Source organism: Schistocerca piceifrons, chromosome 8 (assembly GCF_021461385.2).
Source record: "Schistocerca piceifrons isolate TAMUIC-IGC-003096 chromosome 8, iqSchPice1.1, whole genome shotgun sequence".
Taxonomy (NCBI): domain Eukaryota; kingdom Metazoa; phylum Arthropoda; class Insecta; order Orthoptera; family Acrididae; genus Schistocerca; species Schistocerca piceifrons.
This window is the reverse complement of record NC_060145.1, coordinates 101,376,118-101,397,929: the sequence shown is the minus strand read 5'-3', so window position 1 is coordinate 101,397,929 and position 21,812 is coordinate 101,376,118. Positions and strand designations below refer to the sequence as shown.

At 41.3% G+C, this 21,812-nt stretch overlaps 1 pseudogene; it reads left to right on the top strand.

Moving 5' to 3' along the window:
* The first annotated feature begins 21,258 nt into the window (after nucleotides 1-21,258).
* Nucleotides 21,259-21,376, top strand: LOC124712705 (annotated as a pseudogene).
* Nucleotides 21,377-21,812: the final 436 nt, after the last annotated feature.

The following is a 21,812-nucleotide window of genomic DNA, read 5'->3' as shown; positions in this document are numbered from 1 at the left end:
ATACAGTGCGCTACGTAACGTTGCCAATAAGAAAACAAACAGCCTACTTACATAGCCCCCATGCTACCCACAAAAAATTTTACAAATTGTTTTGGGCAGTGGCCAATAATGATTTGATAAAATTTTAGATAATTACAGTAACAAAGAAATCAAATGCACACACTTATTGATACAGTGTTGGTTAATAGCTAAAATTTTCTCACAGTCCACAAAGACAGTCCTGATCAGTCATCACAGTAAAACTGCCGTTTCTTTTCTCAAAGTCTGAGCAGTAAAAGACAATGCACACATGGATTTCCATGCAGTCTTGAAGAAGTAGTGTTGTCCTTCCAACGGAAAGACAGTGCTGACTCTTGACATGCTGACAGGTAATGGGCCACAACAGAGCAAACCCACAGCAGAGTCATTCGACGTTTTGAAGAATATTGGTAGGTAGGTCATCACAGAGCATACCCATTGTAGTCCTGGTACAGATTACGATATTGGTGGGCCAGCAAAGGTGTAGACCCACTGTAGTCCTTGTAGAGATGGCCAGCAGCCATCTGTTGCGACTGTGCAGGTGCACAATCACCATCGAAGAGTCTTGCAGAGAAGATAGCAACTCCATAAACCACCACTTGTGCACGTACAAAATTTTTGGAATTGTCCTTAGAAGTCTTGCAGACAATATAGCAAGTCCATAAACCACGACTTGTACACTCACGAAGTTTTCGGAATTGTCCTTAGAACCAGCAATGCTGTTATCCAGTCCCTTGCCGAATTATTAACACACGTGCATAAACTAACAGTCTCTACTTCTCATATATTGTCCATATACTATGACCAACAGAAACGTGTGCAGTGAAATGTAACTTACTAGTTAATAATATGATGAACTGGTGTCAATTACAATTTTATAGCATAAGAATACAATTACAAAGGTACAAAATACATCATTAAAGAACATAACAATACAAATAACAATTGTAGTACAGGCTTTACAAAAGAATCGAACTAACATATACATCAGTGTTACAGGAATTATGACATAAGTAAACACATAAAAGATCAGAATAACTTTTGAAACATCAACTTTACACATGAGCATTAAAACAAAACAGAATAAATATTGTCTAAACATCTTTACAAAGTAAATAACATATTATCAGAAAAATTCTACAACGTAACTCTCATCAGATAAACACAAAGACAGGAAGAACACAAGTACCCAAGGGTACACAAACACATAGTGGGATAACACAAAAGGAAAGGACAGGGTTTGTTTTCAGTGTAACATTTGGTACTGCAGTCCAACCCAAAACTTCATTCCATAGATCTTTCGTCTTATTTCAACCTTTGCTTCCACCAAAAAAAAAAATCCTATCCAAGCATGCTTTCTGTATTTTTCTCGTATAACCTCTCAGTGCATTTCTTCAAATTCATCGCAACTCATTCTCTTATAGGCTACCCCCTCTTAAGCTAACTTAAATCTACTGAGCTCAGATGCTAAACTAAGGGACGAGGCAATGCAGCAGCACAAAGCAATTAACACAAACATCAACGACAAAAAATTTAAATAGGCAAAGCAATTGCAATACTACAACTAATATAAGGCATTGTGCAGCAAATAAGAAAAATAAATCAGTAGTAAACTGCCTTAGCAGAGTAACAGAAAGTAAAATTCAGTAACACTATGCCTGGCAAACAGCAGCAGCACATGAAATATTGGTTGAGTGTTTATGGAAAAAGTTCAAGGCAATCGTAAAACGCGTTTTAGACAGGTACGTGCCGAGTAAAACTGTGAGGGACGGGAAAAACCCACCGTGGTACAACAACAAAGTTAGAAAACTACTGCGAAAGCAAAGAGAGCTCCACTCCAAGTTTAAACGCAGCCAAAACCTCTCAGACAAACAGAAGCTAAACGATGTCAAAGTTAGCGTAAGGAGGGCTATGCGTGAAGCGTTCATTGAATTCGAAAGTAAAATTCTATGTACCGACTTGACAGAAAATCCTAGGAAGTTCTGGTCTTACGTTAAATCAGTAAGTGGCTCGAAACAGCATATCCAGACACTACGGGATGATGATGGCATTGAAACAGAGGATGACACGCGTAAAGCTGAAATACTAAACACCTTTTTCCAAAGCTGTTTCACAGAGGAAGACCGCACTGCAGTTCCTTCTCTAAATCCTCGCACAAACGAAAAAATGGCTGACATCGAAATAAGTGTCCAAGGAATAGAAAAGCAACTGGAATCACTCAATAGAGGAAAGTCCACTGGACCTGACGGGATACCAATTCGATTCTACACAGAGTACGCGAAAGAACTTGCCCCCCTTCTAACAGCCGTGTACCGCAAGTCTCTAGAGGAACGGAGGGTTCCAAATGATTGGAAAAGAGCACAGATAGTCCCAGTCTTCAAGAAGGGTCGTCGAGCAGATGCGCAAAACTATAGACCTATATCTCTTACGTCGATCTCTTGTAGAATTTTAGAACATGTTTTTTGCTCGCGTATCATGTCATTCCTGGAAACCCAGAATCTACTATGTAGGAATCAACATGGATTCCGGAAACAGCGATCGTGTGAGACCCAACTCGCCTTATTTGTTCATGAGACTCAGAAAATATTAGATACAGGCTCCCAGGTAGATGCTATTTTTCTTGACTTCCGGAAGGCGTTCGATACAGTTCCGCACTGTCGCCTGATAAGCAAAGTAAGAGCCTACGGAATATCAGACCAGCTGTGTGGCTGGATTGAGGAGTTTTTGGCAAACAGAACACAGCATGTTGTTATCAATGGAGAGACGTCTACAGACGTTAAAGTAACCTCTGGCGTGCCACAGGGGAGTGTTATGGGACCATTGCTGTTCACAATATATATAAATGACTTAGTAGATAGTGTCGGAAGTTCCATGCGGCTTTTCGCGGATGATGCTGTAGTATACAGAGAAGTTGCTGCATTAGAAAATTGTAGCGAAATACAGGAAGATCTGCAGCGGATAGGCACTTGGTGCAGGGAGTGGCAACTGACCCTTAACATAGACAAATGTAATGTATTGCGAATACATAGAAAGAAGGATCCTTTATTGTATGATTATATGATAGCGGAACAAACACTGGTAGCAGTTACTTCTGTAAAATATCTGGGAGTATGCGTACGGAACGATTTGAAGTGGAATGATCATATAAAACTAATTGTTGGTAAGGCAGGTACCAGGTTGAGATTCATTGGGAGAGTGCTTAGAAAATGTAGTCCATCAACAAAGGAGGTGGCTTACAAAACACTCGTTCGACCTATACTTGAGTATTGCTCATCAGTGTGGGATCCGTACCAGGTCGGGTTGACGGAGGAGATAGAGAAGATCCAAAGAAGAGCGGCGCGTTTCGTCACTGGGTTATTTGGTAACCGTGATAGCGTTACGGAGATGTTTAATAAACTCAAGTGGCAGACTCTGCAAGAGAGGCGCTCTGCATCGCGGTGTAGCTTGCTCGCCAGGTTTCGAGAGGATGCGTTTCTGGATGAGGTATCGAATATATTGCTTCCCCCTACTTATACTTCCCGAGGAGATCACGAATGTAAAATTAGAGAGATTAGAGCGCGCACGGAGGCTTTCAGACAGTCGTTCTTCCCGCGAACCATACGCGACTGGAACAGGAAAGGGAGGTAATGACAGTGGCACGTAAGGTGCCCTCCGCCACACACCGTTGGGTGGCTTGCGGAGTATCAAAAAAAAAAAAAAAAGAAATAACTTATATCTAAACATGACATAGCTCAAGCAGAAAAAAACATTACACTAAAGACAACAATGCAGACAAGGGAAATGTATATTCACATCTTAATGTCTATGTAATTAAAGTGGTGCACCACAAGACGTTATTCTACAAAAAAATTACCAAGTAGTTGAAAAGAAAATTCCGTATGCAATTCCTGTGAAGGGAAATGTCTTTGTGCTCCCCCATTTTTGGGAAATGTGTTACAAAATTAGTATTTACTGGATCTGTAGACAGAAAATTATATATTAGTACATCTATAAAATTCTATTTTAACCAATGCTGCAGTGCAGCTAGAAATTAGATATTAAAAAAAAGAAAAATATGTACAATGGAAGGCATGAAACATCATTCATTAGCTGTATGGCATTTCATAAGGTAGTAAAAAATCTCTCAACTATAAAGACAGTAGTCATAATCAGGTGTATAGACATTTCATTAGGCATTTCAGTAAATCATAAATTAAGAGCTCCACAGTGTAATCATATGTTTTCAAGTTTGAGTGTGTCATATTTGGGATGCTTTCTACAAAGGAATGTCAATAGCGAGGATAAGGGCCTCCCTTTTTTTTTTCTACTTGTGCCTCTGAAAATGCACACACTAATGGCTTGTTCTCCAGGTGTCTGACACAGCTGGGTGCCCACGACGCATTACGTGCAGGTGGTCACTTAACTTTCTTACGGAAATATTTATGACAGCAGTTTCCACTACAGTGACAGTCTCATATAAAAATATTTCACAGGTCAAGAATTTGCGTTACAAATCTGTAGAAGCAAAATGCTATTGATACAACAGTGTCCAAAAAATTTTCGTCGGCATTGTGATACATTCACGCATTTACATACATTTCATAACTCTTAAAGTACGATTCTTGGTTTCCAACAAGCTTTTTCACAAATCAGCATCCCTAACCACTGCTCATTATTCTTTACCTTATTACACATGTATACATTCGTCGACACTTCTTCAATATGTCATTATAACAGATATGTAGCATAATCAAATAACTCATATAGTATCAGCCTATTATTCATAAACATACCCCAGCAGCATAATACACATCGTCATCATAATAATAACATCATAACACCTCAGTCAAATCTCAAAAACGTCATAGCTTTCTGCAATAATTTCAAAACCTAAAAAAAATTCTCTGCTCATTTCAATAGCGTCATCTACCTCAAACGTACTTTAAAAATCGTCATCCCATACCAAATATATCATTCAAAGCTCTCATAGTATCACAATGATTCTGAAAAAAAATTCGAACAGTTCACAAAGCACGTAAACATCTGTCACTGATGTTGTAAAAAAAAATGTTTGTTTCTCTCAGTTAAATGATCAGATAGCTGTGTAATTCTGTGTTACAGAAATATGGTACCGATATGTAAACTTGTATAAGCAAATACCATATTAGCTAGGGCTCCTTGTGCTTGCCAAGCACATAGTACACAAAGTAAGCGTGTACCCCCCTGAGGATTAATGTAATTATACCCTCAGGTGTTACAGATTACAACAATGGAATGAAATTATTACGGAAACCCTTTGTATCATTGTACTTCAGATATCTTTAAAGATAAATGTTTTAAGTATAAAATTAATCACTCAAATACGTGTACTGTAGCGCTAAACTGTGCGTCTTGTTGTAAGATAATCTCTGTGGAAGTGTCGTAGTTATTGTCCTCCGAAAGCTAAGTTCTGCAGAAGTCAATGTACTTACCTCATGATAAACAAAAGTGAAATGCTTGGCGTATAGATATCTTAGTTATTACGCTTATTGTTGTGATGAAGAAATTACTGTGCTGTAACGTATTGCTGTGCTACGGAAAAGGCTGTCTCATTGTAGCTATACCACAAAAGTTACTACTAAAATATGTTTTACTTTCCAGAATAATACAGAAAAACTGTGCAGATATAAAACAGATACACCGCAAAAGCAACATTGTAAATTGTCACTCATTAGCAGCGTCGTGATAAAATCGTGTAGCTGTCACATAAACTAACCACTGTCTCATCTGGTATCTCACAGAAAGTACTTTAAATCCAGAATGTATTTTCAAGTAAACCAAAATGTTGCATTAGAATCTCATTAGCAGTACCAGTATATGTTCTAAGTATGTGAGCCTTATAGTCGTTACGTAATCGTGCAACTAACAAGCAAGAATGTACAAATACAACACTGTGTCGTCTGTTCACTATAACAATGCATTCGTAATATCTGTTTAAAAATGTTCCCTAGGTTCTAGACTGGATATTTAACTTCAAACATTGTTGTATGTTAACAGATTCTAAGTCTGACAAAGCATACTAGCAATGTAAAGTGAAAAGTTATATGGCAAAGACAAAGTTAAAAGGCAGACTATCTTTCAATAAACGGTTTTACATGTGAAATGTGGTGTAAAACTTTACTCTTCCTAGTACACAGAGTTTCAACTTCAACGCAATTATCATGTGGTATACGTCGGATTCTGTAAGGTCCATTGTAAACTAGAAAGAATTTGTGACTCAAGTGTTTCTTCTTATGTGACAATGAATGAGCTTTAATGAGAACTTTCTGACCAATATACAATTTCTTTGCATTTGCTTTACCGTGTAGTTTTCTCCTTTTGTCTGTTGCAGATTTTATATTTTTAAGAGCCAAATCAATTATGTCTTTGTGTCGAAGTTTACGTGTATTCGGGAAAGGTACAAGCTCTCTCATTCTGTTCGGTGGTTCTTCATTCTTTAGTACAAGAGTAGGTGGTAAAGCAGTGGAGTCTTGAGACATTTCATTCAGCACGTTTTGAAATAAGTGTAAATATCTGTCCCAATGCTGACGCTTTCTGTGGCAATAAAGTCTGCAAAGCTTATTGATTTCTTTCATAATCCATTCGGAGGGGTTACAATGTGGTGAGTACAATGAAATAAAAACAGGTTTGATTTTATGATTCCGAAGCATGCGTGACCAAACAGCAGATCTGAATTGCGGTCCGTTATCTGAAATGACTTTAGCAACGTGGTCAACTTCACGTAAGAAATTTTTAACAAAGGCGTTGGATACAGACCGTCCAGTGGCTTTACGTAACGGAGTGAAAGAAACAAATTTTGAAGTAAGTTCAACAGCGACTAGAACGTACGCAAATCCATTAGATGTTCTGACAAGGGGTCCCAAGAGATCAACAGCAGCAAATTGTTTTAATTTAGAAGGAATGATTGGAAACAGCGGAGCACGATGTGAGATAGTAGATGGTTTCGCCTTTTGACAAAGTTTACAAATAGACAAGACTCTTCGAATTCTCTTTTCCATATTGTTACAATAACAAGTCGTTCGAAGAATATGATAACATTTTCGTGGGCCAAAATGTGCGTAGCTGAAATGAATGTAGCAAATGAGCTTATTAACAAAATCGTCAGGAATGCAAAGTACCCATAGCTTGTCATCAACAGTGCAGCGTTTGAACAGTATGTTGTTTCTAACCAGATAACAGTGCCGAATCTGTGTGTGTGTCTTTTCATGCCATTTACTCTTGATGTCTTTCCAAATCGGATCTTTATCTTGTTCATGAGCAGTGTCCTTTAAAGATGTGGTGATGAAGTTTTCAAAGGCGACTTTCTGAATGTAAAGAATACTGAAATTTTTCTCGAGGTTGCCTTCTGTGTTACTTTTCTCAAGCCCAGCCGGTGCGCGTGACAGTGCGTCCGCAACAATGTTTTCCTTGCCGGGAATGTAGACTATTGTGAAGTGGAATTCTTGCAGAAACAATGCCCAACGTTTTAACCTGTCATGATTTAGTTTTGAAGACATAAGAAATTGTAATGCACGATGATCACTGTATACTTGTACGTGCTTACCAAAAAGAAAGAAACGGAACTTGTCAAATGCCCAAACGATAGCTAAAGCTTCTAATTCAGTAACGGAATAATTTTTTTCAGATTTTGTTAGCACTCGGCTAACAAAAGCAATGTTTTCTGAACGGTAGTGTCATTTTCTATGGCTTCTTGAAATAAATGGGCACCAAGACCGACTTTAGAAGAATCCGTGCTAAGGCAGAAATCTTGTGACAGATCTGGATGAGCTAGTATCGGCGCGATTCTTTCAAAAAATTGAATTCCAACTGTGCTTGTTCGTCCCAGTTCCAAATAGTATTTTTTTCCAGTGAGAGAACAAAGTTTTGGTGCAACAAGAATTTGCATATTCAGAAAACGACGGTAAAAATTTACGAGACCTAGAAAACTGCGGACTTGTTTTTTTGTGGATGGAACTGGAATGGCTCTGACTGCTCCTAACTTTTCAGGATCTGGCTGAATGCTTTCAGAAGAAAACTTCACCTTTGTCCTACCGAATTCAGACTTTTCCAAGTTAACTGTAATTCCAGATTCTGCAAAAATACGTAACAAACTGTTGAGGATGCGATTATGCTGTTCCCATGACGCTTCTGCTATTAGAATATCGTCCATATATAAGGTGATGTGACGTTTTAAGAACTCAGGTAATATGGAATTTAGACCGCGAATGAATGCAGCTGAAGAAATGTTCAAACCAAAAGGAAGTTTCCGAAACTGATAACAAACGCCGAAACAAAGAAAAGCTGTGTATTTTCTACATTCTGGATGAAGTTCGATCTGATAAAAGCTAGATCTGAGATCAATGGAAGACAACACTTTTAAACCATTAAAATTTTGAAGTAGTTCTTCCAACGTTTGCGGCCTGTCTGTTTCAGGAATAATGATAGTATTGATTTGTCTCGAATCTAAGACAAGCCTGATCGATCCATTTTTCTTCTCAACAACATGTAATGGATTGTTGTATGAGCTTACTGCAGGCTCAATAATGCCCTCGTGAAGCATAGATTGTATTTCTGTTCTAACACGATCCCTATAATGTGCTGGAATTACGTATGGTCTAACACAAAATTTAGTATGCTCACGAACACGAAATTGGTATTGAAATCCCTTGATTGTTCCTGTTTTGTGAGTAAAAACTTTGGAATGTTCTTGTAAAATCTCAAAAAGGTCCTGCCTATCAGTGTCATTACAATTCTCAATTGTTTGAATTTTATTCCGAATTAACTCATTAATTTCAAATATGCTGTCGATATCATCCCTGTCAGTACTTGCAGAGTGATTGTTAGTGTCAAGTTCCGTCGAAAATTCCGAACTGTTGTCTAACAGGAGGTAAAGCCGATTAATTTCTTCGTCATGGTTTGAGAGCCAATCTTCAAATTTCAAAGCTACTGACTTACCTTCTTTCTCTAAACTTATTTCAGCATCGTGAAAGTTTAAGATTGCTTTGTATTCATTCAAAAAGTCTACTCCCAGTATAATTTCCGTCGACAATAATGGAACAATAAGAAAGTTCATAGAGAAGCTGTGGCTTTGACAAAAGAATTCTAAGTTGGTTTGTTGGCGTAAATCTCCACTTTTTCCAATGATAGCACCTTGTAATTTAATCTTATATAACGAAAGTGTGGGGCAACCGTTCGATTTGTTGCATTTGCTAAAAGCTGTTTCACTAATTACTGAAATGGGACTGCCAGAGTCAAGTACTGCCGTAAATTTTACGTCATTTACAGTAATGTGAATCACAGGATATGCAATCTTGTTAAGTTTTACGTCGTGTTCCTGGAGTAAGATGTCCCTAATGTCTTCCATTTTTACGTAATTACTAGCTACGGCAGCTGCGTCGTCAGTTTCATAAGTACGTTTTATGGCTGCCAGAGGTGTGAGTCATTGCCTATTGTCTCTTTGTTGGCGCGCGTCGTTATTGGGATTTGGAGACCTAACTTCTACAAATTCACCGTGACAAGAGGGCCCTGCCCTGTTTAAATCCCGCCAGTTCTGATGCAATTCAGATCTGCCGTTACGATCACATCGTCTGTCGTCATGTCGGTAGTTCCTGTAGTTTCTTTCTTGGCGGTTAAGTGGTGGAGAATTTCTCCCTGAATCGTAACTGCGCGCTGGACCGTTGCGTCTAAAGTTATTCTGTCTCCCGTAATAATAATTATTTTGGTTCCCATATTGTCTGTTTGTCTGATTGTCTCTGTGATAGTCATTACCGCGGAGAGGTGATCTTTCCCTGTAATTATTACTACTCTGCCAACGGTTGTCATACGGGTGGTGTCTGTTTTGATCACGATTTACGTTATAAGAATAGCCTTGTCGTGTATTATTTCTGTCATCGCGGAATTGTGACAGATGTGACCTGTAATTGTTGTGCTCCTGTTTTCGCGTTCCGCGATTGTCAGTGTCAATTTCCAGTTCTTGTAACAGTCCCTGAAAAGCTTCAATGTCGTCTTTGCAACGTCCTGCTAAAATAAAATGTTCAGGTAATTTGATTAAGCAAATGCGGATGAGTTCTGAGGGGCTGTATGGGTTTGAAAGATACTGATTCTTATGCAACATGGCTTCAAAATATTTCATAAGACTGGAAAATTCAGATTGTTCGAAACGTTTCATCATTATGATGCTATGTTTTACTCGGTCTTGTGTAGCTTGAGACCAATACGCTGAGAGGAAGGCACGATAAAATTCTCCTTCACTGCGACAATCGTGAATGACCGATCGCATTCTTACAGCTGGTTCATTCTCCAAGTAACCACACATAAATTCTAACCTGTGCTCCAATGACCAGTTGGGAGGAAAACAATGAGAGAATTGATGGAGCCACGCTTGTGGATGAATGTCGTTGGCAGAATTCTTAAACGTTTTGAATTTACGTGTAGTAATGAACAGCTTATAGTCAAAATCTTCGTGTCGGCGAGTAGCATATCGGTCATTGTTACGTCGTGTCGGCGGTTCCATCTCAAAATCCAATGCGCCTTGCCAATTTCTTTCATAATTTCCGAAGTTTCCTGTGTTATTATTTTGTGGTTGTTCCGTATTTCTATGTCCCTCTTCCCGTACTGGAGCGCGAGTGTCCTCTGAAATATGTAATTCTTGTATTACCTGCGCCAACTGATCTTGTACTTCTCGGATTTCTCTTTTGTACTGCGTATTTATTTGATTTTGATTTTGTTTGAATTTTCTAATTTGTTCATACTCTTCTGTGTCAGTGAAGGCTACAGGTCTTGTGTCATTCAGATCATCATCTACCTTTGTAGATAAGTTAGTGACCTGATACGAAAGTTCAGCTACTTTCTCCGATAGTGAACACATTTCCTCAGTGTGTTTTTCTGAACCAAGTTTCAGTGTCCATTTGTGTTGAAATCGAATCTACTGTGTCCTTCAAGTTTTCCTGAGTTTTTGCAAGTTGCGTAACCGAATCGGTAGATGCAACTGAGTCAATTTTAGCCCACAAGGACTCATGATTTTCATGAACAATGGTTTGCAGTTCTTTTATGGCTGCTTCGTGATTCTGTAATGCATTTTCATGCCGCGAAAAAATAGGTTGAAAATGCTCACAAATTTGTCTTTTTACGTCATTACAGACTTTTTGACATTTCGATTCAATGTTATGTAACTCAGTAGTTAAATCTTCACGTGTTTGTTCAAGTGTGGTGTCTAACTTTTGAAGACTTCGTTCCATTGTGTCTAACTTTTAAAGATTTTGTCCCATTTGTCTCTGATTTTGTTCCATTTGTTGCATTAATTGCAATAATAATGTATTAGTGTCTGGAATCTGTTTCTCTATGCTTTTTTGCAGTGCATTTTCACCGGCAACATTCACATTTTGACAAGCAGAAAATGTGTCTTGACTCAATTTAGAAAACGGTGAGGATCCAAAACCTAAGTCTACAGTATTTGCAGTATTGTGTTCTGTCATTTCGGATTCCTGAGGCGAGCTGTTGCCGACCGATCGATCGACAATGCTTTCCTGTTCACTACCTGTTTCACTGTCTACACCATTATATGCCGCCCGCTCCATTTCCTATGCACAATTACCAAATTACTACTCTGAACATTAGTTAATTCATTACTCGGTGGCGCTAACACACTGCTTTCGTCTTCACTGTGATTTCTCAATTTATTTTGGAGCCTAGTATTACGTTTTTCACACGCCATTATTGTCACAATATTTCACACGCTAACACAGAAAAACACAATTTGAAGAGCAACAATAAGAGAACACATTAACATAGCACTGAAAATAATATCTCGTTAATTGCAAGCGCAGCAGCGAAATACTTGGTGCAAATCTACATGCATGCCACAACCGTTTTACTGTACAACAATGAAAGGCTGCAACTATAAAGGAGATTCTCTCTACAATTACGTGCTAGCAATAAACAATAGCTACACTAATTACACAAACTACAAGAAAAAAAATCAGAAGATTCCAGGTGAGGTATCCTCGGCTAAGGGTCGACATATGAAACGTCCCCTTTGAACAATTATACAAGACTGTGCTTAAACTGACACACAATTTCTTTTTTTTTTTTTAGCGCAGCGCAGTCTGACTTTCAGAAATCCCTACAAAAGAATGGCCCTTACTAACATTAACCTGTACCTTTCACAACTCACTTACCTCACAAAAATCTTCGTTACTCAAGCTACTGCAATACAGCAAGCGCCACTACTGCCAGCTAAATAAAAGATTCAAGCTACGGAAGGCACTAACTACTGATAGGCATAGTTACCAAATGAAAGATTTTAATAGAGAACAAACAATGTATTTACCTTAATAGTCATCAAAAGTCATACTATATACAGCAATCCATGACGTCCATTTTTACAGATTTCAAAACTCCGCCATTTCTCTCCCCACATCCACCACTGCTGGCGGCTCACCTCCAACTGCGCAACGCTACGCGCTGTTCACATCCAGCTGCCGCTGCCCAACACTACAATGGCAGACAACAATGCAAACTAGCCACAGACTGCACACAGCACAGCCAGTGATTTTCATACAGTGCGCTACGTAACGTTGGCAATAAGAAAACAAACAGCCTACTTACACGCTGTCTGTTTACGGTGCACGTGTGTGTTCCTTCAAAGCACTGCGACTTGCTAGTCAGTTAGTGTGTGATAGTCCACTCATAGGTCGTAAATGAACAATGGGATTTACCATTGCAGAAAAAGGCGACATGCACATGTTTTATGGAGAGTGTATGAAGAATGCATCTCGTTCACGCATAGCGTATGCGGCTTGATATTCCAATAGACATCAACCATCTCGGCCGTTACTTAACAACCTCTTTTAATCAGTTACGGGAACGTGGTGGCGTAGCACCTAGACAATACAACAGAAGGAAAGAGGTGACGGCAGAAGAGGGGGAAATTAATGTCCTTGCTGCCGCTGCAGTTGATCCGCACGTTAACTTCCGTGCAATCGGACGAGGAAGGAGCATGAATCAGGCAAGTGTCCTTAGGCATTCTCCATTGGCACAGGTTCCATTCGTACGATATATCTCTCCCTCAGGAGCTGCATGGAAACCATTACGAGGGTCTTGTTAACTTCTGTACATGGGCATTAAGACAAGATGCTCCGTATGTCTCTTGTGTCTCGTTTAGTGATGAAGTCACGTTTACCAACCTTGGCCAGGGAAACCACCGAATCATGGTCTGTTGACAATCCCCGTCGACTTGGTCACTTAGAACGGCAGCGTCCGTGGAGTGTAAGAATGTGTTGTGGGATAGCGAACCATCACCTCACAGCATTTTTAATAGACGGAACAGTGAACGCAAACAACTATCGCAGCCTCCTGACATCTTCTACCGATGCCAGACGTTCCTCAGGAGCCTCGGAGGAACCAATGGTACCAACATGATGGCTGTCCAACCCCTAGTACATGAAGTACTACAGCACTAGACGCAAAGGACCTGTACCTAGGCCGGCGCGTTCCCCGCATTTGACGCCTGTAGACTTTTTTCTATGGGGAGAGTTGAAAGACGCTGTCCACAAGGACACACCAACTGCACCCGATGAGTGCAACGGACGTATTGCTGCACCCTGCGCTGAAATGCAGTAGTCGTTCCAAACCAGACTGGAAGCGTGTGTTGCCGGTGTATTGCCGCTGCGGGTGGTCGTTTTGAACGACCTGTGACGATCAGTTGCCTCGTTACTGGCTAGAATCCACATAACCAGTGTGTGCTCTTACGTTGTCCTTTTTTGTTTGCTACCACAGGTATTGTACAAATATCTGTGTGGAAACTTCTCGAAGGGTAAAACCACTTCCACTAAAATTATGCCAGAAGCACCACTGACATTCTGATTTACCATTCTTTTACTTTTTTTGTGTCGATAGGTGTTGCTACATTTAAAAAATGTATGTTTGCGCAAAAAATATACGTTTTCAGAACATATTACAATCTGTGCATCTGCTAACAGTACGTGTCTCTGACTAAAATTTCATTCTATGAAAATCGCACACAAATAGCACTTTCCATTTCCGCAATATCTGCGGTGCAAATTTTATGTGATTCGCCCTGTGTGCAGTAAAACTTGATCATAACTAAATTGGATGGGACTAAAATAATTTTCTAAATTGGATAAGTTCCCAAATTACACAAAACTGACCTATTTACCTTGACCCCTGCACGGTAAATGTTCAATTCCTGTATATCCTACAACATCACTATTCCGCTAATTGGTAACTAATATAAAATTTCTGTATTTTTAATCCGACGTTAAATTCGTTTATTGTTGTATGTGAATACATATTATTCTCATGATTATTTTCTTTACATTACACTTTTTCCCCACATATCAAGGGGAGAAACCTGTTTGGATCTCCCATTCAAAATTGTTTCTTCTGCGCAATGTTTTTGAAGTACACAACAGTTGAACAATGAACTAAATACTTTGACCACTCAACACAGCTCAGAACTGGATGACAATGCAATATTAACTGGCTTCCTTGTCTGGAGTGAGGCGGAGGGTATTTTGTGTACCACTGCTACATCCCCCGTTTCCCGTTCTAGTAGTGAATTGTTCGCGGGAAGACCGATTGCTGGCAAGTTTCTGTAGGACCTACAATCTCTCTAATTATTACGTTCATGGTGATTTCGCAAGATATACAAGCGAGGAAGCACTATATTGGCTGACTTAGGTGTAAAGAAACTGAAATAAACCTGAAATTCGCGCATTACTCTGTTGTAATCTCATCACTACGTTCGAAACAGATTAAAAAATTTCAAACCTTCAAGACTTAAAAGCAAATATAATTATTTAAATGAAAATGAAGTTTTAATGTACCACGATTTTAAGTCGTGCTAAAAAGTATAAAATAATTTCACCCAGCTCCATACAGATTCCCAATTCAGTACAGGTAGTCCTCAAAATTAATGATAGCGAATTTTTAATAGATACAAAAATACCTGTAAGATTTAAAGCGAAAAAACATGCGGTACATCCAGTACACAACTGATGCATTAATAATTCCCCTCCTTAGTAATACACTATAATTACTAAGTGACGCATGATTAGTTCACCTCCTTTCTATTATGTTTCACATGTGTCCCACATTCTTTTTACTTTTATCTTACAAGTACTTTCGTAGCTGTGTACGAGTATATATATTTTTTAGTCCGATTTGTAAACATGGTATGCTAAAAATTCATTTTTTATTTAAATAATTTTTATATTTTCTCATTTCGTCATCCAAATTCAATATCTCGAGTGTTATCTACTGGATCTTGTCTCTTTGCCTTTCAGTCCTCTGCTGCCGTCACTATTTCGTCTCTCAGAGCTACCAATTTCCCTCATGTTTTAATTCTCTCGTTCGCGTCTTTCATAACTGTTAAAAATTCACAGTCACAAATTTCAGGACTATGCGTATGGACTTTGGTATCTGTAAGGGTCTGGAGACAATATTTTATATCTGATATATACATATCAAAAAACGTTTTTCATCACCTCGGTTCCGAGAGTTCCGGAACCTCTACAGAAAATTTGAGTAGACATCAACGTAAACATCATCTCCGGCCTTTTTACAGTTTATGAAAACCACACATTGCATGTTGTATCATCATACAGCGAAACCTTCAGATGTGGTGGTCCACACTGATATACAACCTGTACCTCTAATACCCAGTAGCACGTCTTCTTGCATTAATGCATGATTGTATTCGTAGTGGCATGCTATCCACAGGTTCATCAAGGCACTGTTGGTCCAGATTGTCCCACTCCTCAACGGTGATTCGGCGTGGATCCCTCAGAGTGGTTGTTGGGTCACGTCTTCCACAAACAGCCCTTTCCAATCTATCCCAGGCATGTTCGGCAGGGTTCATGTGTGGAGAACTTGCTGGGCACTCGAGTTTAGCGATGTCGTTATCCTGAAGGAAGTCATATCAAGATGTGCACGATGGGGGCGTGAATCGTCGTCCATGAAGACGAATGCCTCGCCAATATGCTACCGATATGGTTGCGCTATCGGTCGGAGGATGGCATTCACGTATCGTATAGCCGTTACGGCACCTTTCATGACCATCAGCGGCGTACGTCGGCCCCACAAAATGCCAACCCAAAACAGGAGGCAACCTACACCTTACTGAACTCGCTGGACAGCGTGTCTAAGGTGTTCAGCTTGCACGGGTTGTCTCCAAACGCGTCTCCTACATTTGTCTGGTTGAATGCATATGTGACACTCATCGTTGAAGAGAAGTTGATGCCAATCCTGAGCGGTCCATTCGGCATGTTGTTGGGCCCATTTGTACCGTGTTGCACGGTAAAAATGGACCTCGCCATGGACGTCGGGAGTGAAGATGCGAATCATGCAGCCTATTGCGCACGGTTTGAATCGTAACACGACGTCCTGTGGCTGCACGAAAACCATTACTCAACATGGTGGCGTTGCTGTCAAGGTTCCTCCCAGCCGTAAACTGTAGGTAGCGGTCATTCACTGTAGTAGTAGCCTTTGGACGGCCTGAGCGAGGTATGTCATCAACAGTTCCTGTCTCTCTGTATCTCCGCCATGACCGAACAACATCGCTTTGGTTCAGTCCAAGACGCCTGCACACTTTCCTTGTTGAGAGCCCTTCCTGGCACAGAGTAACAATGTGGACGCGATCGAACCGCGGTATTGATCGTGTATGCATGGTTGAACTACAGGCAACACTAACCGTGTACCTCCTTCCTGGTGGAGTGACTGGAACTGATCGGTAGTCGATCCTCCTCTGCCTAATAGGCGCTGCTTAGGCATAGTTGTTAACATCATTGGGTGGGTTTGGCTGGCTCTGAGCACTATGGGACTTAACTTCTGAGGTCATCAGTCCCACATAACTTAGAAATACTTAAACCTAATTAACCTAAGGACATCACACACGTCCATGTCCGAGGCAGAATTTTGGTAGAAAATCCGAATAAATTCCGGTCGTATGTAAAGTTTACAAGCGGCAAGACGCAGTCAATACCTTCGCTGCGCAGTGCCGATGGTACTGTTACTGACGACTGTGCCGCTAAAGCTGAGTTATTGAACGCTGTTTTCCGAAATTCCTTCACCAGGGAAAACGAATGGAATATTCCAGAATTTGAAACACGAGCAGCTCCTAGCATGAGTTTCTTAGAAGTAGATACCTTAGGGGTTGCGAAGCAACTCAAATCGCTTGATACGGGCAAGTCTTCCGGTCCAGATTGTATACCGATTAGGTTCCTTTCAGATTACGCTGATACAATAGCTCCCTACTTAGCAATCATATACAACCGCTCGCTCACCGATAGATCTGTACCGACAGATTGGAAAATTGCGCAGGTCGCACCAGTGTTTAAGAAGGGTAGTAGGAGTAATCCATCGAACTAGAGACCTATATCATTGACGTCGGTTTGCAGTAGAGTTTTGGAGCATATATTGTGTTCAAACATTATGAATGACCTCGAAGGGATCGATCCATTGATACGTAATCAGCATGGTTTCAGAAAACATCGTTTTTGTGCAACGCAGCTAGCTCCTTATTCGCACGAAGTAATGGCCGATATCGACAGGGCATCTCAAGTTGATTCCGTACTTCTAGATTTCCGGAAAGCTTTTGATACCGTTCCTCACAAGCGACTTCTAATCAAGCTGCGGGCCTATGGGGTATCGTCTCAGTTGTGCGACTGGATTCGTGATTTCCTGTCAGGAAGGTCGCAGTTCGTAGTAATAGACGGCAAATCATCGAGTAAAACTGAAGTGATATCAGGTGTTCCCCAGGGAAGCGTCGTGGGACCTCTGCTGTTCCTGGTCTATATAAATGACCTGGGTGACAATCTGAGCAGTTCTCTAGGTTGTTCGCAGATGATGCTGTAATTTACCGTCTAGTAAGGTCATCCGAAGACCAGTATCAGTTGCAAAGCGATTTAGAAAAGATTGCTGTATGGTGTGGCAGGTGGCAGTTGACGCTAAATAACGAAGAAAAATGGTTCAGATGGCTCTGAGCACTACGGCACAACGAAAAAAAAAAGGTTCAGATGGCTCTGAGCACTATGGCACTTAACATCTGTGGTCATCAGTCTCCTAGAACTTAGAACTACTTAAACCTAACTAGCCTAAGAACATCACACACATCCATGCCCTAGGCAGGATTCGAACCTGCGACCGTAGTGGTCGCGCGGTTCCAGACTGAAGTGCCTAGAACCGCTCGGCTACACCGGCCGGCTAAATAACGAAAAGTGTGAGGTGATCCACATGAGTTCTAAAAGATATCCGTTGGAATTCTCAAGGCTGTCAGTTCAACTAACAAGGGAACCTCCCCATCGCACCCCCCTCAGATTTAGTTATAAGTTGGCACAGTGGATAGGTCTTGAAAAACTGAACACAGATCAATCGAGAAAACAGGAAGAAGTTGTGTGGAACTATGAAAAAAATAAGCAAAATATACAAACTGAGTAGTCCACGCGCAAGGTAGGCAACATCAAGGACACTATGAGCTCAGCGGCGCTGTATTCCCGCGGTTAGCGTGAGCAGCTGCGGAAAGAGAGGTCCTTGGTATAAGTCTTCCCTCGAGTGAAAAGTTTACTTTCTTTATTTTCGCAAAGTTATGATCTGTCCGTTCGTTCATTAACGTCTCTATTCATTGTAACAAGTTTAGTGTCTGTGTTTTGCGACTGCACCGCAAAACAGTGCGATTAGTAGACGAAAGGGCGTGCCTCTCCAATGCGAACCGAAAACATTTGATCGCAAGATCATAGGTCAACCGATTCCTCCACAGGAAAACACGTCTGATATATTCTATACGACACTGGTGACGGCATGTGCGTCACATGACAGGAATATGTTGTCGACCCACCCAACTTGTAAACTTGGCGAATGGGTAAAAAGATTCTTCTACCTTGCCCGATTTAGGTTTTCTTGTGGATGTGATAATCACTCCCAAAAAAGTGATGAAAACATAAGAGTTTGTCACATAAACTGCAACAAATGAATGCATCAGTTTCACAGTCGCACAGTTTTCCCTGTGCTCTGTCATAACATTTGTTTTTAACGTTCTCAAATTTTTCCGTGTGTAGACCGTTAAATCCTGCATATGTCCAAGCAAATCTGAACATGTCCTGGAATTTTGGAGAGCGAAGTTGATTATGTGTGAGTGTCTGAACTTTGATAATTGTCTGAAGACTTGAACCAAGGACCTCTCGTTCCGCAGCTGATCACGCTAATCACGGGACAACAGCACTCCTGAGTTCACATTATCCTCGATGTTGCTTATCTTGCGCATGGACTACTCAGTTTGTATATTTTGCTTATTTTTTCATAGTTCCACACAACTTCTTCCTGTTTTCTCGATTGATCTGTGTTCAGTTTTTCAAGGCCTATCCACTGTGCCAACTTATAACTAAATCTGAGGGGGGGGGGGGGGGGTGCGATGGGGAGGTCCCCTTGTAAGTACCTGGGTGTAAAAATTACGAACAACTTCAGTTGGAAAGACCACATAGATAATATTGTGGGGAAGGCCAGCCAAAGTTTGCATTTCATTGGCAGGACACTTGGAAGATGCATCAAGTCCACTAAAGAGACAGCTTACACTACACTCGTTCGTCCTCTGTTAGAATATTGGTGTGTGTGGTGGGATCCTTACCAGGTGAGATTGACGGAGGACATCGAAAGGGTGCAAAAATGGGCAGCTCGTTTTGTATTATCACGTAATGGTGGAGAGAGTGTGGCAGATATGATACGCGAGTTGGGATGGAAATCATTAAAGCAAAGACGTTTTTCGTCGCGGCGAGATCTACATACGAAATTTCAGTCACCAACTTTCTCTTCCGAATGCAAAAATATTTTGTTGAGCCCAACCTACATAGGTAGGAATGATCATCAAAATAAAATAAGAGAAATCAGAGCTCGAACAGAAAGGTTTCGGTGTTCGTTTTTCCCGCGCGCTGTTCAGGAGTGGAATGGTAGGGAGATAGTATGATTGTGGTTCGATGAACCCTCTGCCAAGCACTTAAATGTGAATTGCAGGGTAATGATGTAGATGTAGATGTAGACCGTAGTGGTCACGCGGTTCCAGAATATAGCGCCTACGACCGCTCGGCTACTCCGGCCGGCTGGACGGGTTTAGTGACATCTCTGAACAGTCAAAGGGGCTGTGTCTGTGACAGAATGTCCATAGTCAACGTCTTTCTTCAGGAGTTCTGGGAACCGGGGTGATGCGAAACTTTTTTTGATGTGTGTATTTTCCTTAAAGCTTTCGTATATGTTAAAAACTGACAAGCACAATTTGCAGGACTGTGTATTGGGTAAGGGGCTAGGAAACATTATTTTGTAGATTTTAGTCCAATATGCAAACATGGTATTTTGAAAGTTCATTTTTATTTAAATAAATTTTGTATGTTATGTATGTTTCTACCGTGTCCTTCCTTTTTTTTACCTACTAGATCCTCTGTTGCCTTCAGTATTAAACCTCTGAATGCTAGCCGTTCGCCTTGCACTGTTTTCCTTTCGCTCACGTGTTCAGCTCCGCCCTGGGCGTCAGTGTACTAGACCCGCCCCACACTGCCGCAGAATCCGGCTGCTGGACTTCCACATGGGGCGATACTCAGCACGGCACGCACGCAGACACGCGAGTGGGGCGCGGGGCGCGTCAATCAATACCCCCAGCAGCTGAGCCGGCCAGCTCAGCGCTGCGAGGCCGCGTTTAGCCGCACTCTGTGCTGTTGGTACCCTGCCCTGCCCTTCCACTGGCTGTCTGCCGCCACAGCGGGGGGTCCCGGGCCGCGCTTTGTCCATCGTCGGTGCGTAGCGCTGCGTGATTTATTCACCGTCGAGCCGGCGCGCATCTGCGACCCGGTCGCGTTCACTGTCTATACCGCAGCACTGCACGCGTCCGCTCTCGCTGTCATCGGCTTCGTGACGCACGGGACCGGCCAGAGCGGAATGTGGTTTGGAGCAGGTGCCGCTGGAGTGGCTTTAAGCGCTTTTCGCTGTTACGTGACGCAAAATACCAACACGCTGTGATTTCAAAACTTGACATACGGAGCTGTCTTCTGCCAGCCTGGGATCGAAAGAGGAACAAAAACTGATCAAGCTGCAAATATCTACACCTGCATCTACATGCCCTGTAAGCCACTGTACGTTGCGTGGTGGATGTTACCCTGTACCACTGCTAGTCATTTCCTTTCCTTTTCCACTTAAAAATAGAATGAGGTGAAAATGAATATTGATTTAGCTGACGAAAGGACATCCAACGGCCTTGCCGCAGTGGTAACACCGGTTCCCGTCAGTTCAACGAAGTTAAGCGCTGTCGGGCTGGTTTAGCACTTGGATGGGTGACCATCCGGACTGCCCAGCGCTGTTGGAAAGCGGGGTGCACTAAGCCCTTTTGAGGCAAACTGAGGAACTTTTTGATTGAGAAATAGCGGATCTGCTCTCGTAAACTGACACACGGCAAGAAGAGCGGTATGCTGACCACATTCCCCTCCACGTCCACATCCAGTGACGCCTGTGGGCTGAGGATGACACGGCGACCGGCCGATGCCGTTGGGCCTTCATGGCCTGGTCGGACAGAGTTTAGTTTATAGACGAAAGGACAAAATATAAGAATTATTGAAATAAAAAGGGAGTTTTTAATATACCAAGTTTGCAAATCGGACTACAAAGTATAAAATAACGTTTCCTAGTCCCTTAAAGACACCTAAATCCAAACACAGAGTCCTGAAGTTTGTGATCGTGAATTTTTAACAGCTATCAAATCTGTAGGGGAAATAAAGAAAATATGGGATGAATGGGTAGCTTTC